This window comes from Podarcis raffonei, chromosome 6, assembly GCF_027172205.1.
Source record: "Podarcis raffonei isolate rPodRaf1 chromosome 6, rPodRaf1.pri, whole genome shotgun sequence".
Lineage (NCBI taxonomy): Eukaryota > Metazoa > Chordata > Lepidosauria > Squamata > Lacertidae > Podarcis > Podarcis raffonei.
In genome coordinates, this window is record NC_070607.1 from 33,440,069 (window position 1) to 33,457,812 (window position 17,744).

At 41.3% G+C, this 17,744-nt stretch overlaps 1 long non-coding RNA gene across 1 annotated transcript in view; it reads right to left on the bottom strand.

The window, feature by feature from the left end:
• The window catches only part of LOC128415094 (uncharacterized), a 53,941-nt gene extending 52,006 nt beyond the window's left edge, over positions 1 to 1,935 (bottom strand). The window contains exon 1 of the long non-coding RNA XR_008330855.1: positions 1,754 to 1,935. This is a non-coding gene — a long non-coding RNA (uncharacterized LOC128415094). The remainder of the gene's footprint in view (positions 1 to 1,753) is intronic.
• Positions 1,936 to 17,744: the final 15,809 nt, after the last annotated feature.

Here is a 17,744-nt window from a genome sequence, read left to right on the forward strand (position 1 = left end):
CCCTATAGACCCTCTTAGGTGCAAAGATCCATGGAGGGGACCCTCTTGATTATGCCAAACACACACTGGAAGCTCAGAGGGTGACAGCCCTGAATCTGCTGCAGCCCTAAATTGTGTATTTCCTTCCCATCATGATGCAACATTCGATGAATGTTGAAGACATTCTCTTTACCTTGGCTTTTGCCATGTGAGTGGATATTTTCAGGACCCAACTTATTTCAGTAATTTAAAGCTGTTTTTAATATGGTGTTTTAATTGTAACCCACCCTGGAACCTTAGGGTGAAGGGTGGGTAATATCAGCATCTCTGTTGTATTGTTGACGGCAAGAGTGCAGAGGTAAATAGGCTTTTATTTGATTCTGCAAGGCAGTTCTCATCGCCTTGTTCCAAACTACTCAATGGACAAAGATCTCAAAGGAGATTAGGGTATAAAGGGTAGGAAAAGACATTGAAATGGCCAAAGACTAGGGGAGAAACCCCAACATTGGGTATATAGCCAGGCTGATAGGTGGAGTTCCTGTAAATTATTAAATTGTGGGCTGTTAGTGGTCTCTTTTAAATGTGCACTTCCTTAGCCTGGAATCTAGGATCATTGCGTACGTTGTAATTGGCAAGAAAGTTGCACAACACATTCTATCATATACATTTCCCATCTATATAAGTTGACTCCCAAGGGCTATCACATGTGCAAGATGTTATATCAGAATTACTCCCGCTTGGTTTGAGGGTATGAGGTTACATTCCAAAAGTCAGTGCAGTTCAACAGCATTCCTGCACAATAACACCAGCACCGATGTGGGAATTCTGTAACTGTTGTTTAAGTACAGCAATCAAAAGTCCCCTCGATAACTTTTGGGGTGCTAGAAAATGGAGTTATTTTACATTCACAGTGGGGACAGGAGGGGTAACCCAACATACTTTTGAGCTCCCAGCATTTTAAAATGCCATGAAAGCCTTGTAGGGTATAAAACGAGAGGATAAAATGAGGAGCCTTCTGCTTTTCTTCCTGAATGTGTATCTGCATTAGAACTATTTTAAACCACATGTGTTATATTCATTGATATATAAAGTGTAGGAGATATATTATTTTTATGTGGCCAGAATATAAGAGATCATCATTTCAGATACCTCACAAAGTTTAATGATGCTGTCCAAACGTGTCATTACATGCATCAGTAAAACAGGGTCTCCTGGCAATGGAACTGTAGTTTCATTTATTCAAGACAGCACACACTGTGCACGGATCCTCAGCATTCATGACTACGTACAGGCATTTGCATGGCGGAGGCTTGTTACAGTTGTATTTGCAACATAAAGGCATCTTACCATTTGGCAGGGCTTTCTAATTGGTGATGGGGTGGCTATATTATCAAAGAGAAAGGTGCAATGTTTAATTCAGCGCATGCAATTCCCTGAAGTTGTAATGAAACGGGAACATCATCAGGCAGATGGTTTTACATAATAAAATAAAACATACGATGCTAGCATTCTTCTTTGGCAGTGGTTAACCCAAAGAAGCAACACAATAGTTCCTAATAGTCTTATAAACTTCCATGACCAAAGGCTTAAACCCATTTTTTCTTGAATCAAATCCTGGTTCTAAATAAATCCATATACTTTCTCTCTTTACTTCCCAGAATACTGGGTGTAGAATCATCAGTGGGAATATTAGAAATACCACCACAAGAAAAAAATAAGGGAATATTCCAAAGTATACATTCCCTTATACAGAAGGAATAATTCATATACATACCAATGTCTGACTTGAGGCAGTTCCATGGTTTTTATTGGTCTTCTTTCTTCTCCTCTTCTTTTTCCAGTGGATAAAGATGAGAAGAGGAAGCAGAGGTGGGAGGAGGCAAGGAGGTCATGATGAAGAAGAGGGAAGAAGAAATAGAAGTGAGAGTCACAAGTTGGTGGTAGCTCTCTCCCCACTTCTAAGCCCTTGGCAGCTGCTCAAATATAGTTGAATAGTTGTTGAACAGTTTGATGGCTATCTCGAATTCTTCAGTCATTGTTTGGTTTCTTGCTGGCCAGTATAACCCAAGGCATTTTAAGAAATAAACATTTTGTTATTTGATTCCTATAACAAATAATTGAAGTTTGTTTATTTTTTAGTAATTCTCTTACTGGGTGTTTGCTTTGGTTTTTCAAACGAACAGGTCAATCACGAGTACAATCAACAGGGAAAACACCATGGATTCTCAGCAAAACGGAAGCTTGAACCCAGGGCTCTGAACTACCTGCCGCCTATGATCTAGTGGAATTCAGAGGTCAGAAAAACGAGTCCGGTGGGCTTTGAGTCAGACTTTTAATGCATATAGCATTTTAAATGCCTTTGCAACCTTTGACTAAGCCATCTTGAGGTGTTGTTTTTCCCCCATTTCAGTCATCACAAGCTGACATGCTAGGTTTTGATAACAGAGCACTTAAATGGGAAGAAAGATTGCTAATCAGTAGGCAATGCAACACTTACTCATCCATCAATTTGTGCCACTGGAACTATTTGAGAAAATTGTTCTGCTGAAGATAACATCTTCTAAGTAGCACCTAAAATTGAGGTCATGACAACTGCCTGTAACTTTAGCTCCATTAGCTCATTATGTAAGAGCAGATGTGTTAATTCCACTATTTTGGCCAGTGCTACAATCCTTTTCTTTAAGACATAGCTTCTGCAGTCAGGCAGAATCAAAAGAATAATGTCAAAATTCTCTCTTCTTCTTCTTCTTCTTTAAAAAAAAAAACCTCTTTAGACCAAGCTGACTTGAATAACTACGAGTTCGTGTCAGATTTGCTGCCTACATGATTTGCCTTTTGGGGGCTAGGTAATTGGCTGGGCAGCAAAGAAGAAGCTCAGGAATTTTTATATGGGGTAGATTTTCTCAACCCATCCCAGGCAGTGTTTGGGGTCAAAATTGTCCTAGTCAACAGTCTTCATCTAGAATTCCACAGAGGGAGTGCTCATCTTTTTTTGCCTTAACAACCCTTGATGCCAGTGTCTTCTCCTGCCTAATGATTGATATAAGATAGAAGTGCTTAATGTTAGTGTATACATCCATCCTGGTGCTTTAATGGCTAACCCCACATTGTGGGAGTAAGAAGGAGGCAAGGAATTGTGCAATAGAGGGTCTCCTTTGTTTTGCTTTTTAAATAAAAAGACAAGGGAACACAATATTGTAAGCAAGTAGAACACATTAAGGATAAGATAAAGTAAAAGGAAAGACAGCATGCTTCAGTTTCTTCACTGAAGCAGCAACTTATCATTACCTAGCCTGAAGCATTGTTAAACCTCCATTCCTGACTCTGCTGGAAGAACGGGAGAAGCATTTGGTGTCATTGTGCTACTTCTGAATGTGGGGATAAACTCATGGGGGATAAAGGCACCAGGAGAGCTTTGGCTGCCCCCAAACCCTCTCACACTCTTGTCTCAAGATCACCCTGCGACCCACTGCTCTCTCACACACAAAAATATACAAATACCGAACTATCCACACACATACAAGAACGCTTCCAGGCAGGCAAGTATCACTTGCAGCTTATAGAACTTAGCAGGACTTACTTCCAAGGAGACATGAGTAGCAAAAGTAGTTCACCATGAGGGCCAGAGTCAGCATGGTAGCTTATCAGTAGATTGGTTGCTGTTGCTTACCAGGAAGAAGAGGGGGTGGGAGGGCAGCATGGTGCATACTCACACTGGCAAACAGGGCCAGATTGGCTCGTCCAGTGCATTTACACTGCACTGACCTCCCCACTGCTTCCTCCCTCCCTTAACAAACCCCTGCTGGGAAGCTAGCATAGCAACACCACTCCATCTGATGAACTGCTTCTAATAGGGCGGTTCATTAAAAACTTTTTTTTAAAAAAAATGCCTGCTCCAAAGGTCTTATCTTACTACACTAGGGATTATATAGCTGTATATGAAATTTCGTGCATATCAGTTAATATCTTGACCTCGCTTCACTGAATTGAAATTTCAGCCTTCACGACATAGGAAAATGGGCAAGCAAACAGCTATTTTAATGGAGGAGGGTTAAGATATTAACTGATATGCATGAAATTTCAGATATAGCTATATAACCCCTAGTGGCATAAGATAAGACCTTTGGAGCAGGCATTTTTTAAAAAAAGTTTTTTATGAATATAATAATAATAATAATTTATTATTTATACCCCGCCCATCTGGCTGAGTTTCCCCAGCCACTCTGGGCGGCTCCCAATCAGTGTTAAAAACAGTACAGCGTTACATATTAAAAACTTCCCTGAACAGGGCTGCCTTAAGATGTCTTCTGAATGTCAGGTAATTATTTATCTCTTTGACATCTGATGGGAGGGCGTTCCACAGGGCGGGCGCCACTACCGAGAAGGCCCTCTGTCTGGTTCCCTGTAGCCTCACTTCTCGCAATGAGGGAACCGCCAGAAGGCCCTCGGCGCTGGATCTCAGTGTCTGGGCTGAACGATGGGGGTGGAGACGCTCCTTCAGGTATACAGGACCGAGGCCGTTTAGGCTGCCCTAGCTTCTAACTGCCCTAGCTTCTAATGTATAGGATTGGTCTGCACCTATCAGCGCATGGGTGGAACAATCAGGTGAGAAAGACCCGTCTTAAAGGATCAATTAAAGCAGTCAGGAAGAAAGACATAGATTGGGAGAATAACTAGGAAGTGTTATTGATGAGATCAACAGTGTCAGAGAGAGCTTCAGATACAGTGCAAAGAGAAAAATAAGCAGAACTGTTTTTTAAGACTGTTGAGTCACTCTTAATTGTTACCAGGATCTATTGAAACAGAGTTCACTAAATAACATTATATTTGGCATCTCCTTTCAGTGTGGCTTATTTCCCACACATGCTGTCATCTCAGCGACCACCATATTCCATCTCACCCTGACTTTATACAATTTATGGCGTCAACAGTCAATATGAAATAATGATTTCAGTGGCAGGTTGTTGCTATTGATTTGAATATTTTCTATCTTATGCCACATTCTAATTTATAGTACTGCCTTGGGGAGAAATATTATATTATTTACATTAATATTTCTGCCTGCTTGTACAATATTCATGCACAAAACATCCAGGGATGCTTGATGTCTGCCCTCTAATTTCTTTTTTGTCCATGGAAATGGGCTGATCAGAATCACAACATATGAAAAGCCTATAAAAGATCAACAAGGAACATTAAATGGGTGTGTTTACAATTTATCATTTATTGCTGGAAGATGTCAATGGGGTCCATGACTAAAGCTGTTACATAAGTTTGCAGAAAATGTTAGTTGAGAGTGATTCAGGACAATGACTAAAGTACGGGAAACAGATTACTGAAATTATACTTCACAGCAATGTTAATCCAGATAGATTATTGCTTAAGTAATCTTTCTTGAAGAAACAGGAATTTATTTTGCTCGAACGTGGAAATCTGTTTTTGATGGAGTCATAACAATTTATATATTGCTCGAACTGTATACTGGCTGTTTATTTATTTATTTGCTGACTATAGGATTGCTGTTGGGTAGAGTAGAGTAAGGAAATATGTGCCCAAGGAACTGGGTTGTTGTCATTGGCAGGACTATTGGTTGTGGAAGGCATAGCATGGAGAGCTGTCCATGACAGCTAGCTGAAAGGGCAGCAAACATTATTCCCTTCCTTGGTCCATCCCCCAGTCAGGAAATCATGGATTATCATGAGCTGATGAGCTGATGCTTCTGTTGATGTAAGAATAAAACAACTCTCTTCCGCAATTGGGAATGAGATGGCTCACTTGGTGGGCATTACCAAGACCCAGTGAGTGAGCTGGGTGGACCAGAATTGACACAGAGGGTTGTAGAGAATGATACTCCTACTCAGAGTACACCCATTGAGAGTAATGGACATGGCTAACTTAGGTGACGAAGTCACTAAGGGTAAAACCAATTAAGAATGAGGACAATACTTTTCTATCAGGGTTATCTCACATCACCAGGAATCATAAAGTTAAAAGGATGGCATACCATTGTCATGTAGCCTATCAGATTTGATTATATTTTGCTATTAATGAAGCCAAATCAAATCAAATCAGAGGAAGGGTGAGCTTTCGTCCCTGAAAAGTTTTGGTTGCTTTTGAAGTAATCATGTAAATGGGATATTTTTGGATACTTTTGGGAATGTTATCAGAAAGCAGTGACTGTTTTTAGCTTCACTCTAACACACATGTTGTGTGATACCAGTATGTTCTAAAAGTCTCTCATTACATTAATAGGAAAAGTGATAGAGGGTACAAAAATGCCTTTTCCAAGCTCCTCAGCATTGCGAATGCTATACCCACAGCAGAAGCAAATGTATCTTCCCTTTGGGAATGTATGGCGTGGCTATTGCTCAATATACACTAAATGTTAATTTCCCCAAATGTATTTTTTGGAATATATATATATATCCCAGTCCATTAGCACTTGAAGCTGCTGTACTAGATTTGATCTGAAGGAACCCATATTCACATTTGTTCCTTTTGGCTAAATATTCTGTTTGCAATGAGTCTCCACATCCTGTGACCAAAATCCAACATTAATATTTTCTGAATGTCTGCACATCTGAAGAGCCAGACAAGAGAATAAAAATCCGTAGGCTGGGTGCAATGATCTGCTGAAGATAGCTCTCTAACAGTCAGGACTGAGGAGCAGTGAACGAGATGATCATCATCATGTGGAAGCTGTTCATAAAAGCAAAAGCGCAGTGGCATTTCAAGCCTTATTTGGCAATAACTGCTTCTATTCATGAATGCTCAGCTCTAATGAGACAACCCAAGATATCCATGAAATAAGAAAGGATGGCATATCAGATGGGGGGAAAGGATGGGAATTCTAGCGAAATTGACACCAAGGCTATTTATATATTCATTTATTGATATTCATTTACTTCAAAAGGAGAGGTAAGCACGAGCTTCTGGAAACCAATGGGTTAGAAAAGGACTTAACTTTGGGAGGGTTGTGTCCATAACATACATTCTTCTATTCCGTCTTCAAAGAAAAGTGCAAGGACAACTCACCATAGGTTTATAGAAATCAAGGAAATGCAAATAATCAAGGAAATATATTCACTGCACACTGCACAAATGAAGTTCCCCAACATTAACATGCTCATAAAAGTGAATTAATTTTGTATAGTGATGTGTCGAAACTTGTCTTCTGATTTTCTCCACTGCAAACGTGGTTACCATCTGTCTGTGTCATTCCAGGGCACAGGTTTTCAAGGGTTTTCGATTACCTTACCCTAACGACATGCTCAGTTTTGTGGGGTGCACGTGCCTTTCTTTCCAATAAACATTTCTGAAGCCTCCCCAACTGCCTGCGCTTCCTGATGTTGAAAAAGATTTGTGAGAGGAACTCCTGCATTATGTCTATAGAATTTTAGAGTTGGAAAGCACCCAAAGGGTCAACTAGTCCAACCCTCTGCAATATCCCTGTGACACACCTGGAACCACTGTCAGAGAAGAAGGGGCAGTCATGCCTATTAGAGTGGTGCCAGCATCAATCCCTCACAAACATCAGGATACCACCATACCCACTCCACTTGTGATCTCCATTCTGGAGTTGCAGGAGGGCAAATCTATTCCATATTGAATGTAGCTGAGTCCCAGTCACATACTACCAAGATAGACTTTGTATTGATGCCAGAGGGATATTTCTGTAGTATCATTGAACTGTATTATATCATTTCCATCATTACAAAAAAAAAAAAAAGATAAGTAAGGGCATCATGTAACCCATGATAAGTGATGTTAAGTCGTATTGATTTCAACAGCACCTGCGCAGAGAGGGGATGTCTTGGGACTCACTGGAGATGAGAAGAAAGTTTGTCAGCTTCACTCTGCTTTTTCCAATTAGTGCTGAGCTTTCTATAGCCAGCAGCTGGAGATGCAAACTGTTGCACAAGCAAATAAGGAAGAGAAAATACAGCTTTTCTGGCAGACACACAGACACATCAAGTTGTTTGAGAATTTTACAGGTGTCTGAGGTGCCCCTCAGGGTATCTGTCAATATCTGATAACATGGAATGGAATAGCGCAAAACTGCACAGAATAAAGGGACAGATTTGACTCTTCAGTAAACATATGAAAATGGAAATTGCTTCTATATATTTCTTATCTCAGTCAAGCTACACCTTCTGTTGTCACTGAAGATGGTTAATATATTATAGAAAGAGTGAAGAGGTTCTTGAGGGGGGGAATCACACAGATAATGCAACTACTGAGCATGAATCACCTCATCCCAGCTGAAGAATCTCCTCTACAGCTACACATACACACCCTTAATAACATAGCTTCTGGAATCCCAATACTACCAAGATTAGGTTTTTTAAAAAACAAAAACACCAGTATGTCTTATAAGTTTAACATTCCAGTTATAAGTTATCCAAAAGCAAGCATGTAGATAAGATATAAACTAGCTCCCTTGGATTGTAATTTTGACCCAGCTTCATATGAGATTTGTCATGAGGGTGCTGCAGAATGACATCTTCATGGCAAGTTGTCCCCATCTCTCTGTAACATTTAGGAACAATAACTCCATGATTTATATTGTTTCCTTCCTTGCACTCCATATCAGATAGGGTAAATGTTACTAGGGGAAAGGAGAGAGCTCACAATGGGAATGCTATTTTTGACAACATTTGGTCATCCAGAGAGGAGAAGGGAGTGAACAGTTCACCACTGCTCTTTGAAACTTTTGTGTGTAGACTAGATAATCCACTATTAGTGATGGAGACATCAGAAGAGAGAGAGGAAGATAGTGAGGCAGATGGGTGAAATCAGGAATGGGTCTTGGTACACCTCTGCACTGATCTGCTGTCAAGAGAGAGATGGATGTGTGCAGTCTTCCCCACCAAAGGCTCATGGTCACAAGAACACCTCCCAAGTATATGAAATCAGTGTTGTTATTATTTAAAATTCTATCTCATCCTTCTTTCCAGAGGAGCTTCATGAATCTATTTCAAGCAGTGTAACTTAGTGATCAATAATAATTCCTTATCTGCTTGATTGAGACATTTCAGGGAAAGTTCTGATTTTAAAAACCAACCAACCAACCAACCAACCAACAAACCACATATATCTAGATACATGTGCACGAGAGTGGGTGGGGGTCCTGTTTAGGTTAAAACACTTAACATACTTAATATATAGGATGAAAATATTTATCATTGGCTTAGAGATCATTTTCTCCATGACATGAAAACAAACTGAGAAGCAGGATGAAATCAAAACCATCAATGCAGTTTTGTTTTGTTTTAGGCCCTGGTGGATTTGCTTCTTCTGTTATTTGAGTGACATTTATTTGTTAGGTTGAAGGGCAAGGAAGAAAGTTGAGCACTGACCTGAAGAAATGGAGGATGTCATCAGAAGCACAAGAAACATAAAAGAACCCTTCTGACTTGGGAGGAATCAGAATAGATAATGGAAGTTTGAAGGAGAATGTGTCATAGAATCCAGTGACATGTTGAACAAAGGGAGGAAAAGAAATGAAAGACAAGAGACTCGATTTATTGTTGCTGGGTGTTCACATTTTTAGTTTCTAACAAAGAAAAGGTCATTGTTCAGGGTTCCCAACTACCTAACCAGATCTTTTATCTTCTCTACGCTTTCCTATAACTAGGGGGGGAGTAGCCTTCTTCAACTGAGAGAGGTTGCAAATGACCAGAAAGTGGATGGGAAACACACAGGGACATCCCTCTGCATTATTCACTGAATGGAGTTGGTTTGCTGCTAGTGCTCAGTCTCAAATGTCTCTGTCCTGCCGAGAATTCTATGATTTATTGTGGAAAACAAAGTCATGATGGAGAACAAAAGTAGGTAATAATTTTAGGTCACTAAACATGGAAAGGAATGGTATTTAACTGAGATACTTAGAGACTGGATATTGTGAATCCTTCCTTTTTTAAAAAAATGCTAAATAACACTGAGATCCATTTTGCGTGTTCAGACCCAGAGACCTCCCCCTAAATAAAGACACATTTAACTCAAATTTTAGTTTTGGGTTTTTGGCAGAATTTAGGCCACAACTTTATTGATTACAGAAAGTGAGTGGTTGCATAGGCTCTGGTTTGACTAGCTCCCTGCACCCTTGCAGGTAGCGCTGACCCAGAGCTCTATCAAAGGTCAGCCAAGGGTGAACACCTGAGGTAGGCGGAAAGCCCGGGAATGGGCTATGTCCACTCCCCAGATGCTTGCCTGGACTCAGGCATAGGCACAACCCCCTCTTGGGGGTTGACCAAACCAAGTTGAGTCCCTGGATTCCTTTAACGGAATATCCTTCACATAGGGATGGCGAGACCGTTCCCCCATCCCTATCACCTGAACGAGTGCCTATCCGCAACCTTACAAGTTCGCCTACGTGGCAGGCAAAACCCAAATGGCAACAGCCAATCAGCCAAGTGGGGGAAATTCCTGCCATGCCCCTGTCCCAATGACAGACGACACACAACGGCATAGCAAGGTCAATCACAAAATGCCCTAAATATAGGGAGAGGTGGGCGGCTGTTCCGATGCACAAGCTGAAAGAGGAAGCTCTGGGTCATGTGCATAGATATTTATAGGTGCCTCGATCCATTTAGACAGCATCCCATTGGCCAGATTAAACCCAGCAATGAAGGACCTACCAATCGGGTGTTGTGGTTTGTCCAGTATTCCCACCCACAACACAGGAGGTCAGTCTCTAGGTCTCACTGCAACACGTGCCCTCTTTTATGGAGGACACACTTTATGTTATGACATTAATGTAACAGGTAAATGGCCACCTTGCAGCATGTGTACTATATTTCTGGCGAGTTTAAATATAACAGCTCCATTTTTTTCACCATCATGTACGCGCTGAACATTGGATTACGAATTATCCAGAATAAAACCCTCTTCCTCCCATGTTTACATTCGCATTGAAGTTAGCTGCAGTAAAGGCTAGCCAGTTTTCCTGCCTAAGGGCTCGTCCACACTTGCCTAGAAAGCATAGGCCTGAGAGGCTTTCCGCTTGTCCCATGCTATGGTTTTGCCTTTGCCACACTGCTTTCCTCCAGAAAAAAAACATTTTAGCATTAAATCAGAGTAAACATTAATCCAGAGAAACCCAATTGATTTTTGCCTCGAATCAGCAGTAAACAGCGGGTTTTCTTGGGGGAAAGCGGCAGGGCAAGGGGATTTCCATATTGTTGTCGAAAGCGGTAAGTAAGTATGTTCACCTATAAAAGAACCAATTCAATTTCCCTCCCCCAACCAAGTAAGTCCCAGTGAGTTCAGTGAGATTTACTTCCTTTTCAGTGTTTAGGACTACAGCCTTATAGTAAAGGTATACTATACTGACCATTAGGTCCAGTTGTGACCGACTCTGGGATTGCGGCGCTCATCTCGCTTTGTTGGCCAAGGGAGCCAGCGTACAGCTTCTGGGTCATGTGGCCAGCATGACTAAGCCACTTCTGGCGAACCAGAGAAGCGCACGGAAATGCCGTTTACCTTCCCGTCGGAGCGGTACCTATTTATCTACTTGCACTTTGACGTGCTTTCGAACTGCTAGGTTGGCTGGAGCAGGGACTAAGCAATGGGAGCTCACCCCATCGCGGGGATTCGAACCGCCGACCTTCTGATCGGCAAGTCCTAGGCTCTGTGGTTTAACCCACAGCGCCTACACAAATTGGAACAAACCTGTTTTTGCTGCAGTAAGTAGTAGACTTCAGTAAGTCTCAGCCTTTCCTGACTTCCACACCAGCACTGCTCCTTGTAAACAGAAGGAACTGGAAATTTGGACATAATGCCTTTCCTCTTTTTTCATTAAAGGCTATTTCTGGGAGATTTATATTAGGTTGGGAGACTTGCATTAGCTAGCCTGGAAAATTGGGCTCCCAGTTCTTACAGTCATGCATGAGAACAGAAAGCTACTATTTACATATCTAATTTGAATTATATTGGAGGATCAATACTCCTACCGAAGCCCCTAGATTTAAATAAATCATATCACCACTATAAAACTTCCTCAGCTTGTGAGGTGAAATACACTAAGAAGTAGGAATATTTAAGGACGGCAGGTTCAAAGAGTCACAGTAACATGCAATATTGCTTTTAATAAAATGAAATGTAAGCCTGGAAAATCTAACATGGCATAATACCAATAATATTTTTGATTAAATTTGACTTCTAATTGAAGATGAGACTAAGAGAGAGCTGGAAATACCAACTGAGCAAGATTCTCAATGTGTTTTTGATCATCTCTTCACTTTATAGACGAGCGGACGACTCCTGTTTTACTGCCATTTCTTCCTTTAAAAAATAATAAATAAAAAGATAAAGGAGTTTTGTTTTGTCTCTGTTAACCAAACTGTAATTCCATACTTGTGTCATGTGGGGAAAGGCTTGTATATAATTCCACTTCAGAAGGAAATATTATCAAGCTATCTGTACATTTCAACCATGGCACAGCAAAGACAAGAGTATTAATGACTTGGCCAGAAAACTTTAAGAAACCTTTATTAGCCCATTTCTTAGTTTGTACATGGAAGCAGTTCAACCTGGCACCATTTTATCTTAAATGCTTTTGCCTGCTGCCAGATTTTTCTAAAACCGATGGAATTCCACAAAACCATTATGTCATATGAAGTGAGTGAAGTTTTACTATGCTGTGTTGCTTGTTTCAGTATATGCATTAATCCCTATTTTACACCACATGATCCCGTTGAAAGATGCCAAAAGCAGTGGCTGCCAGGCATGTGCTTCACTGGTAGGAAGACTTCCTGTGTAATTGGGGTGTCCATATGGAGAGCCATTTCCAAGTTTTACAGCCCCACAAGGAGTATCACAGAAGCATTTTTCTGCAGTCACGATGTGCAGGCAACCATATTTGACATAGCCTTGGGGCAAATGATTCTTCAGTCCAATTAACACATTGCAAAGAACACAACTTGGCACCCAAAAGGGCACCCAATAAATATCTTAGTGGATAGGTAACAAATAAGGAACATCCATCCCTTTCCTTTCTGTTCACATTTTACTGGATTTGGAAATCTCCCCAAGCTCTGACATTTTGAAGGCAGACATTACATAATCATCTAGTCCAGAAAACTCTTGAACGTGGCAAGTGTATGCCATTAATTTGGCATTTGCTTTTAATATCTTATTCAGAACGAGTTGGGGGGGATTGGTTTCTCTAACCGACATTGTTCTTCTTGTTAAAGTGCTGAGGTGAAACTATTATAGGGTAAGTGCTTATGTTATCCAACCCAATATGTTTCAGTTCTTAGGGCAATTGGCATAGGACACTCAGACTGTTATTTGTGATTCACAGCTGGAAAAGCAATAGATTTATTTGTAATACAGCCATGAACCTCACCACAGGCCTTTCGAGCAAAGCTGAAGCATCTGTGAATCAAACTGTTCCCCAGCTGTTCATTCACTACCTGCAGATTCTTCTAGAATAAAGTTCCTATTAATACTGATGGCTACACTGCACCCCTGTTGAGCTCATACCACATTCTTCCTCTCCCACTACAGTTAAATGCATTAATTCAAAACTAGAACAACAGTGTTGATTCTTCCATATAAATGTTCTTGCCAGCTTTTGATGGTGTTCCTGTGGCAGCTCTCCATATTTCAGACGAAGCCCTTTTCTCTTGCATATGTATTTCCCCCTGAACACACATAGCACACAGAGAGCACAATCATCCTTCCAGACAGAAACACCCATGGTGCTTTTCTACACAAAGCATAGGAGGGGAAATTTCCATTGTAAAGGGAAAGAAAAGATTCCAGAGCTATAAAGAATTAATATAAGTGCCAGACTAATGTTGTTTTAGTGCTTATCTTCAAAAGCACCATTGCTTCAGGAGCCCTTAACAAACAGCCTTATTAATAAAACCGTAAAAATGTTTGTTTGTTTTTTACAGTGGCATACATATTTTAGGTTTTAATTAAAAGCTCTTAGTGATACTAATTTGAATCATTGTGGCAAATTTTTTCCTCCAAGAAACAAATTGCATTTACAAATCATTTGATATTATATATATATGAGAGAATGAGCTGGGAGTGATGAAAGAAATGTATAGGCATATTTAAAAGCAAACAATACTTCAATACAGTGTTCACACATACAGAGATAACCTTTTTAAAATTACGTGTTAATTTTCATTTGGAGGGATCAGAAAACAATTTTGCTTCAATGGCTGGCTGCAGATATAATTTTGACTCTTCACGAACCACTATCAAAACATTTGGGAGCTTGTGAGTCAAGGCCCTGCTCCCCGCTTGGTGATCAAATAGGATACATGGACAAAACTATTTAGGTTAATGGGCTAAAAAAAGGCCACAACTCTCTTGGTTACAGAATGTGAGTGGTATTGGCTTAGGCAGTGCCAATCTGCCAAGTGGAAAAAATTCCTACCAGGCCCCTTGGACAACCAAGGCGACCAACCGAGGTCCATAGCAAGGTCAGGAGCTGAAGCAAAACCTAGAGGGAGGGAGGGCAGGTAATCCATGGAAGCTGGAAAAGCAATCACTTCCATTGCTTTCCTGGTTCAGGGTGCTGCAAGCAGATTTTTTTTCTTGCATCAAATAACATGGAAATGAGTGATAAACATGTGCTGTATTCTATTAGTTTTCTGGAAGTTGCTTTTACGTCATGGGAAAACTCAGATATAATGAGGACATTAACTGTCATGAATACACCAGCTCCAAGCAAAAGTTTTCTCCAAGCGGCTTTTATGCCGGCAGAGGAGAGCCCTCAGCTGCACATATCTGACTTTGGGTGGGTGGCTGATAAGGGAGGAAAGGAGAGCATGCTGGAACACAGCCCAAACAGCCCAAAGAGGCATGAAAAACCACAGAGATAGCTTTTCGGAACAGGAAGGGGCTGTAGCTGACCAAATAAGCCCGAGGCATAGGCAAATAGGACAGCTGCTAGACAGGAAGCAAAATAAGAGATGTAAGGGTCGAAGGTTCAATATCTTCTGTCATCACAGGAAGGACTCCTCAGAAGGATCAACTGAGTGATGATGCTAGAGGCTTGGATAGAGCTGTCCGGAGTTAATTGCTTGTTTTTGCAAAGTGTGTTCTCCCTCATGGAGAGCACAGGTTGCGGGAGGGGCTGACGAGACACCTCACTGTTGCTAGGCAAATGGTTTGGCCATCCTTTAAGCAGGGGCGGGCTGTTACTGGGGAAATCTAGATGTTGCCATTTGTTGATTGACAGCCCTATTTGTTAAATACAATGCTCGCAGTGACGAACTTCCTCTTTTCGCTGCTTACTTCAGATCACCCGCCCTCCCTTCCCTAATTTTAGGCTGTTTGCTTGACCTTGCTATGCCTGTCATGGGGTCGTCTGCTTTGGGGCAGGGTCCCGGTAGGAATTTTGTCCATTTGGCTGATTAGTGTGTGCCACTTGGTTTTTTGCCTACTGCATAGCAAATCGTCACAACTTGTAAGGTTTGCGGTTAGGCATTTGTCTTGGAATTGGTTGGTGGAGGGGTATGGATTTGGCTGTGCCTGGCCCTCCAAATTGCTGCTGCTGCTGCTTCAAGGGTTTTCCATTAAAGGAACCCAGGGGCTCCCCATGCTTTTGTCCAAAACCCCCTGGCAAGGGGCTAGGGCCACGCAAGCCCCTGGGAACAACCTAGACTCCTAACATTAACAGTTAGGGAAACGTCAGGGAAATGGAATAAGCTGGAATAATAGCTGTTTCTACCATTCCTGGTTATAAATTAATACCAGGCATCTTTTGGTTGAAAATATACCTTTTAATTTTTTTTACTAACATCACTTTATGTCTATGAAACATTTGTCCATTAGATGATTTTGATACATATACTTATTCATAACATACATTATATTTGCATAAGTAATCTTTGTTAGATTGTGTTTCTTTTCCCTATTCCCCTGCCCTCGTCTGTCTTCCTGCTGGTAACTTCAAACTATTTCTAACTTCAAAGAACCCCTTTTAAACAATAGTGATTACGTACACGTGAGGCAGTAATTCACATGTAATCATTTTCTTCTTTCCAGTAATGATATTTTGCATGTTACCGTTCATTTCTTCTATCACTTATGCTACTCTTTGAAGTATTTTTTTTAAGGTATGCTGATTGAAACTGAACATTTGGCATTTTTTTGTGCTTACTGCTAAGCATCCTGTTTCATTTCTCTCCTCGATCCCCCAACTTTCTATCTTGTCATGATTTAGCATTGGTCAAGGGCCATTTGGGTCATGGAACATAGAAGTCTCCAGCCAATAAGAATGCCACTAGTATCTAAAATAAAACAAACAAAATTTGCTACTACCAAAGATAAGCTACTGCTTGCTTTGCTTTCTTGAGACGTGCAACTCTATGCTGCTTTTACATGCTCTTGGAATAAAGCACGATAGACTGCTGTTATATACTGTTAGAGGACAGGCTGCTTTGGTCCTGTAGAGTCAGCCCAGGATGACACATTTACAAAATACACCAAAGCATAGCATGCATAACATCAGGAAATTTAGTTTAGGGCCATATTCACACCATCCATTTAAAACCCTATGATTCCGCTTCAAGGAATCATGGTTTCCCAGAGTGGTTTAACAATCAATTCATAGCAGGATCACCACCTTTCATAGCAGGATCACCACCTTTGGTCGGGCAAAATACAGGACAGCTCAGGGGGTGGCAATTGGGGGGATAAAAATTATTTTACTTGGTGCAGAAATGACTTCGAAGCAATCCATTACCATGTCACATGGGGGCTATAGTGGTTTATTCACCAGGTCTCTACCAGGGCTGTGCAAACCCCCTCTCTTGCTCTCCTAGTCTGAGCCACTCCTGCCCCCTCTGCTCAAGCTAAAACTCTCTCCTTCACTTGACCAGGCCTCTGCAAACCCCCTCTCTCACACTTTGACCCATCTGCTGCCCGCTCTGCCCATGCAAAACCCGAGACTCCACTGTAGCAGCCCTCCTCTCTCAATCTCCGCGGCCCACCCTCTGCCCGCACACAAAAATTTCTCAAACTCCTCCTGGTCCCACCTAACCATCTGCTCACATCCCCAGATAACTCTCACTGTCACTCTTGGCTCTCCTCCTCATGGACCCACCCTTTCCCCACACAAACTCTGGCTCTTGCTCTCTTCCTCCCACTGGACCCACCCTCTGAACACACAGTTTTGAGAAGGAGGAGGATGAGCTTGAATATGTGAAAAAAAGGTGTCCTGTTTGAAGTCCAAACAGAACACAGAACCCTTTTCTCCAAGGGGGAAAAAAAAGGATTGTCGTGTTTTTCTAGGGATGGGTGGCAACCCTATTTCCCAGGAAAGTCTGGGAATTGTAGCTTTGTGAGGAGACTAACAACTTTCAGCACCCTTAATAAATTTCAGCTCCCATAATTCTTTGGACAAAGCTGTGTATCTTCAAAGTTGTACCAAAGTGCTTTAAATGGATGGCGTGTATGTAGCCAAGTCACATAAGGGCAACCCATGACCACATATTCCCCTCAGAGGCTTTCACATAAATGTCACACATACATACACACAAGTCACCCAACCATTGTATATCATGCCCCCAAAGCCCACTAATTAAACTACTCTGGGAATGTTGGAATATGCGTAAGGGCCATTGGCCTGATCCGGCAGACTCTTCTTATCTTCTTAAAAGATGTCTCCGTATGCAAAGCATTAAACAAAATGTAATGTGTAGTTTGGCCTTGAGTGGAATGCAAGCAAAGTGGAGCAGTCCATTTGTACCACCAGGCATGTTTTTAGCCTTAACCTACCATTACCCATCCTCTAA